The sequence below is a fragment of the Eretmochelys imbricata genome, chromosome 16 (assembly GCF_965152235.1).
Source record: "Eretmochelys imbricata isolate rEreImb1 chromosome 16, rEreImb1.hap1, whole genome shotgun sequence".
Lineage (NCBI taxonomy): Eukaryota > Metazoa > Chordata > Testudines > Cheloniidae > Eretmochelys > Eretmochelys imbricata.
In genome coordinates this window covers 17,096,757-17,103,901 of record NC_135587.1, presented here as the reverse complement: position 1 = coordinate 17,103,901, position 7,145 = coordinate 17,096,757, and positions in this window count along the sequence as shown.

Sequence of the window (7,145 nt, the reverse complement as noted above, 5' to 3'; positions counted from 1 at the left end):
TTGTATAACTCTTGGTAGACCCTAGTTTGCTACGAACTGCACAGACTACAGGGGTCTCCCACCTCCAGACACAACCAAATGCAGTTGAACTGGCCCTTATAGAGCTGAGCACTTGCCTTCGAGCCACCCAAGTGTATGAAGAGCAATGTCCAGGCATTGTGCAATGTCCAAGCATTGTTTACTCCGCCCAAAAGTAATGAAAGTTCACGTTACCTGAATCAGTGGTCATTCTTCTCGCTTCTTAGTCAGTTTCACTTCAGACCATGCTGGTGAGCGACCCAAAGCAGAGCAAAGATTCCCTTTCAGTGGAATCAGCTGTTCTTAGGAAACTCTATTGAGCTATCTATGCTCCTGATCTAGAGAGAGAGTCCTCTTCCTGCATTTCCCTAGGGAGTGACTGTCCCGTGAACTAAGCCCTGTGCCTCCTTCCCTGCTCGGATTCAGTTTCCTGGGGCTGAGTTGAGCTTTATTAATAATTGACAAGCTTGTTTGCAGATGACTGTGTACACAAGGGCAGCGCAGCTCCCGTGCCATGGTGTTCCCAGCCAGGCCAGGCTGTACCAGTATCTCCCTGCTCCTGGGGGCGGGGTGGAGGGGGGGATGAAGGCCAGATGCAGTGAGACCAGCCTTCCCTATCTACCCTGGCAGAATGAGCATAAGCCTGTCAGAGCCTGCTCCAGATAAGGGGATACAATAGAGGGGGAGGACACCCCCCAAACAGGCCACAAAGCCCTTTGAACTGTAAATACCTGTTGGAGCCAAATCATACTAAATAACTGTGACTGGGAGCCAGGGCTGGTGTTTCCTTAGCATTTAGACCTGGAATGGGGTGGTGTTGCTGCCTTGAGGAGGGGAAGGGGGGGTTTCTGCCTGAGAGCACTTCAAAGGAGGGACTGTCTTTTAAAAAACCCAATCTCCCCAATATGGACAAAAGAATCACCTTAAATCAGCCCCTTGCATTAGTGTGAAATGTGTCTGGGAAAGGGGGCTTTTTACACAATGCAGCCTGGTGTGTTCCCTGTTCAGTGAGGGAGCAAGCCACTCTCTTCACCTTTACTAAGCAGTGAATTGGTGGTGAGAACGTTGAGTAGTGTTGCTGTGAGCTGTTAAATTGCCACTATGTTCCACCCCAGAGATGGCTGCGTTTCCATGGTGTGTGAAGTGAGCCCTTTTATATACAGTTTATAAAATGCTCTTAGAACTGTCTGGGGGAAAGCTGCTGGAGCAGCAGAGGCCATTGTCATTAATTTTGTGTTTCCCATTAGCCGTTTAATGAAAAACAATAAATTGGAGAAATAGGTGGTGATTAAAAAAATCAGCCACAAGAGACTATTGACAAATGAATAGATTCAGTGAGACAAGGGTTCAAATAGAGCCGAGGTAAAAAGACAGACCTAATATCTTGTGTTGCAGCCTCTCCCTGCTCTCGGGGGAGGGGACTATTGTCTGTCATGGACTCGATCCTACAAAACCCTTGTGCACATCAGTGACTTTGCTGACATAGTCAATCCCAGTGACTCCAATGGGACTCCTCACCAAATAAAAGTTACTCATGTGTGTTTGCAGGTCTGTAATCTCTTTGGGACAGGAGCCCGTCCTTTACATTTGTAAAGTGCTCGCCTGGCATGGAGCCCTGTATAACATCACGATACAGATCCCCACAACTAATAAACATTTGGGGAGCGCACTGGGGGAGAATCTTTTAGTTTCTGAGTGGCAGATGCTGCTGCCACTCAGTCAATGAACAAACGTGAGATGAACTTGTCTTCTCTCTTCACTAAGCACCCTAGAGTAATTGGGGATCACGTGGCTTCTAGGAGCCACCATCTTTCATTTCCAGGCAGCCCTCACTGAACTGCAGCCACCTCTGGGGTGAAACACAGCTGCTGTTTTGTGTTTTGTTTTTTTTTAACAGAGCACAGCAATGCTACATGTATGGCAGTTGTGGCTGAGCTGACATGGGTGGACACTGATTTTGGGAGCTATGTAGAGTTGGAGCTCTTCTTCCAACCCCAGACAAGCAGAGATGCTTGGCATTTTTCAAATGAAGTGCATTTTGTCATAAATGGCTTTTTTGTTGCAAAAATATTTTTTGTGAAAAGTTGCCAATGTCATTTTTTTTTTTTCACAAAAAATATCATGCCTTCCCCTTCATTCACTAAAACATTTTACCAAAACCTGGGGTTCTCTAAAGTTTCGGCGACGTCTTCAGTAAGAGTGTTGTAGAGAGCAAAACTTGGGAAATTGTAAAGGCGAAGGGAGACCCAAACTGGATCTGTTTCAAGCCCTTTGAAGTTAAAACAACTTTGTAACGTCTCGTGAAAATAGGCTTAATTTCTTGTCCGGCTCTAAGCAGCAGCGGTCATTATATTGCCTCCCTCGGGGGGCCAAGAGGCTCGGGTCCTGGTCTCCACACAGCTTTTGTGCTGGTCTAACTGTGATTTGTTATGGATACAGTTATACTGGTAGGGGCTCTAGTGTGGAAGGCAGTACAGCCTGGGCGAGTAGCTGAGCTCTCAGGAGTCTGTTGACACAAGGGGCACTAGGAATACTGTTGTATTACACCAGCAAAGCTCTCAGAGCTATGCCAGCAAAGCTGCACTTCGCACTAGTCTAGTGACACGAGTGACTATGTCTACACTCCAGATTTCTGTCACCTCAGCTATGTCGGTCACCTCTTCATGCCCCTGACCAACCTAGTTGTGCCCGCAGAAGTCTGTCCTTTCCCTCCCCCAGGCTGCTTTGTTGGGCAGTTATTTCTGCTGCTATACCTGGGCCGCAGCACAATTGCAGTGCTGGCTTCAGTCTGCACCCCTCTCTCCTGGGAATCATTGACTCCAAATATGGAGTTAATTAACACTTGTGGCTGTTTCTTGATGTCTGTGGCTGCAGAGGGTGCTGCTGTCTGATTCAAAGGGAGAGTGGCCTTTTTTCCTGAGGTTTCATCAGACTGCAAAGAATTAATGAGGACCCAGGAAATGCAGCTCCCTTTTGTGATGACCAGGCAATCAAAGACCTCCAGTTAGCCGTTAAATTGTCTGTGTTAATTTAAGAGCAATTAAAACAATTTCCCATATAAGCAAAATCTTCAGCAGAATTTACCTTATGTCTGGTTTGAAAATCTCTCATTTTCTATTAATTCTAATAATTTCCCATATCACCCCCTAGCTGCATTGTTAACTTTTTTCTCTGGGTGTAAATAGTTTAATGATTACACATTTTTAAGTTTGACTGATTTATTTCTCTTTGTAGCAATTAAAGTATGTGCCCCCTCCCTCCAGTTTTTGTGAGAAGGGTTTTAGAGAGTAATATAGACCTTGATTCCGACTTTCCTACCAGGGTTTATGGTTGACCATTAACACTAGTCCCACCGAGGGGCAGAACTGTGTTATTACACTGCAGTTTCTTTTAAATGTCTCACGGTTCCTAATCCACTTCTTGCTTTGTCCACCCCAATTTGTTCATATAATTGGTAGTTTTTGCTACACTGTCCTGTGGTTGCACTTCTCATATATAAATTTATATATAAATCCCATACTTGAACCTGGCCTTTCTGGGTCTCTCTGACGCATTTGTTCTATTACGTAGTTAATAAAATCTTTGGTTTTTGTATCTGTTTTTAGAGGCAGGTTCCTGTGAAATTGCCTGGATGATGTTCTGAGGGGAATGGGCCGCTGACCCAGCTACCTTCCAAGATATTCCCATCCAGTTTTTTTTGCTTTGAGACAAATCTGTACCACTTCAGGGACATGGAAAGAAATATTTGCCTAGCCTAAAAAAGTCCTTTGGAATTTTCAGGACTTTGATTTTACATGGCAAATAAACTATTCTTTCTCCTTGTAGTGAACGCCAACTCCCCGCCTTTCTTTCACACACGTGATCTTGTCTAAAAATTCCTCCCAAGACTGCTCTGTTCGTGTTTGCCATCTATTTTCTAGTTCTCTGATAGATGTTTATCTTCTGATACTGGTTTCCATACAATCTGTTGTCTGTTTCTACTACGTAGATAATACTCGTGCATTGTAGATAGCCTGGTAATATTGTAGATTGATGGTCAGATTCCAGAGGGGACTATTAGGACCATCTAGTAAGACCTCCTGCATAACACAGGCCAGAGAATTTCACAAGTTGATGCTTGCATCAAGACTGTAACTTCTGGCTGAGCTGCAGCATCGCGATGTAAAGACTTCAAGTAACAAAGATTCCACCACAACCCGTGGTTGTTCCAGTGCTTAATGACCCTCACTGTTAAAAACATGTACCTTATTTCTAGTCTGAGTTTTTCTTGCTTCGAGCCATTGAATCTTGCTATGCCTTTGTCTGCTAAATTACTGAGGTCTCTACTATCAGAAATTATTATAAAGCTTACTCAAGAATTTAACACTCCTCGTATAGCTACGTGAGTTGAGGGAGGGGAGAGACCCAAGGTCTAGATTAATCCCCTCCCAAACTGTTAATATTTAAGGTTTATCTGCTCAGGGAATTAGGAACGGAACACAGAACTCACAGTTCTTGATCACTGGTTTAAATCTGCCCCGTGTCAGTAATGACCAAAAGTAGTGACCCTCTGACAGATGTCTGGCCAGTGAGTTTTGAGGGGTCTCGGCCTTGTTTCTGGTAGGCAGGTATAAAAAAATAGCAATACCATTGGCATGTTGACCCCTTTGTTGGGAGCCTCAGCAGAGAGGACGGTGACTGAAAGCACTATGGAGAGTGATTGTCCCTCTAAATTCCACCCATGCTGCACCTGCTCTAGGGGAAAAAGGCTTTTACTCTCCAGTAGTGTCAAGCTGGCATCTTTCAGCAGCTCTGTTCTCATGTAGGGCCTGATCCAAAGCCCACTGAAATCAACGGGAGCCTTTCAATTGAAACACTTCAGTGGGCTTTGGGTAAGGCCTTAGAGAAAAACAATGAAAAAGGGAGAAAATTGAACAGCAAGCTCCCAAAACATGTCCCTTTCCCAGCCTTTGGAAGCTAAAAGCCAGAGCAGCTGCTGCTAAGAACCATTACAAGCAGCAGTGCGCAGCAACTTTAAGTTTCAAATCACTAGGGGGAGTGTAAAACATGAGGGGAGAGGCTGGAAACCTTTACAAAGGTTAAGAAATTAGAAAGCCTGTTTCCCCTCCTGCAGGCTTCCCTGAACCTGCCCCTGAGGTGTCTCTTCTAGAGCCCCACTCACTCAGGGAACTGTCTGTTAAAAAAACAAAAGAAAATGTGAATTCACATTACTTCTCCCTAGTTTCACGTTTTAGAGACAAAGGAGAGCTGGAAACTTTGTTTGGCCTTTGCTAAGTGCTTCTGAAAGGTGCAGCCAGACAGATTGGAAAAGGAATCTGCTAGTTTCTTTCAGGAGTGAAATTGTCCACATAAAGGAGAGGCCGTGAAGACTTTTTTAGGCTGAAAGTAAAACTGAACTGCTGCCAGGGAAATTGCTGTGGACTCCTGACTTTTGTAACCTCCTTCCCCCAAAAGCAGGAAGAAAATAAGGGCCTCTTGTCTACATACGGAGAATTGCTGAAAATGTTTACACGTGTAACTACAGCCCTCTTTATTATTAATGTAATTCACAACAGTGTAACTGCATTGACGCTCCCCCTTTGTCTGTATCCATCTACTGTCTCTTGTCTTAGATTGTAGATCTTGTCTTAGATCTCTGGGGCAGGGACCATGCTTCTGTTCTGTATTTGTACAGTACCTAGCACAATGGGGTCCTGGTCCATGATGGGAGTTTCTAGGCACTATAGTAATACCAGTTGAATACAGACGTGCTGCATTTGTATAAAGTGGGGCTTACACCAGTTATTTACTGGAAAATCAAGTGGAGTTAAACCCTGCTTTGCATCAGTGCAGCCTGTATGTCTTCATTGGGACTTTGTATCCATGTATTACCTGCATTATCCAGCTGATACTGTCTTTTATTGCTGCCAAATTTTCTAATGTTGACCAGCCCACGGAAGGGAAAGTCAGCCAAAGAAAGAGAGTTAGGAAAAATTTCTGTATTAGCATTTCTTTGTTAAAGTCAAAGTATCATGCATTTTTTGGATGACAGATCCAAGGTGGCTGCTTTTTTTACACCATCTTGCATTTGTTCTGCAATCTGTCATCCAAAGTGCAAAGCATTACGTGTGCTGAATAGCATTTTGGATGAAATATTCAACATATAAAAGCAGCTTGTTGTGATAAAAGAAAATAGTGCTGCTCTGACTTAATGCTTTTTGCTTTTACAGAGCGTTGACTTTAGTTGTACTTTGCCCGTTGGTGAAGTGTAGGCTATGCAAGTAGGACATGTTATATAACAGTAGTACATTGCACTTGGATTTCCTTGTGCTTTTGCTGAAAGTGCAGTAGGGTGTTGTCATAATTCTTTAGGAGGAGGGCAAAAGGTAGTGTTAAAGGTACAGTCGCGGGAGTGAGTGGCATGACAGTACGTGCACCCCTTCAAGGCTACCCAGGGGGAGCTCCCAGCTGCTTCCACCTTTCCATATACTAGACATGATGGAATTCCTTTCCCTGGTAAATCCAGTGCGGATCCTTTGGTCTCTAAGTGCTGGTGTACTGATTAGAGCTGGCCAGGGAAATGGAAATCCCTCCCTGTGAAAAATTTCACCTTTTTGAAAATGTTTTCTCTTGAATGGGGGTGAAAAGTCAAAAACGCAACAGTTGTTTGCAGGAAGAGACATCTAGAAAAAATCCTTTTCTGGAGGATTGAAATGGAGTTTTCCAGCTTTCTAGCTGCCCCCGCCTGCTCTCAGTGAGAAACTGCAATTGACAAGAGCCTTCCAGCCTAGGTCCCTAGGCTTTGCCTGTCTGGCCGCTGGAGCTGAGGGAGTAAGGTGCCTAGATGTCCCAATATTAGGGGCTTTGTCTTACAGAGGAGCCTAGTACCTAGCCACCCCACCCAACGTCCTGATTGTTCACACTTGCTATCTGGTCAGCCTAGGGTGGGAGGGGAGGCTGAGCACTGGGGCAGCAGGGGAGTTGTCAGCGTGATTTTCCGGGCGGAAAATTAGGGGTGGGTTTTTTTGGCAAAATTGCAGGTTTCCCATGGAAAATGATTTTATGAAAGGGTCGGTTTCCATCTGAAAAACCATTGCCATGGCCTGCTCCCAGCCCGTTGCAGTGGTGATCCATCCGCCCCTGCTTTG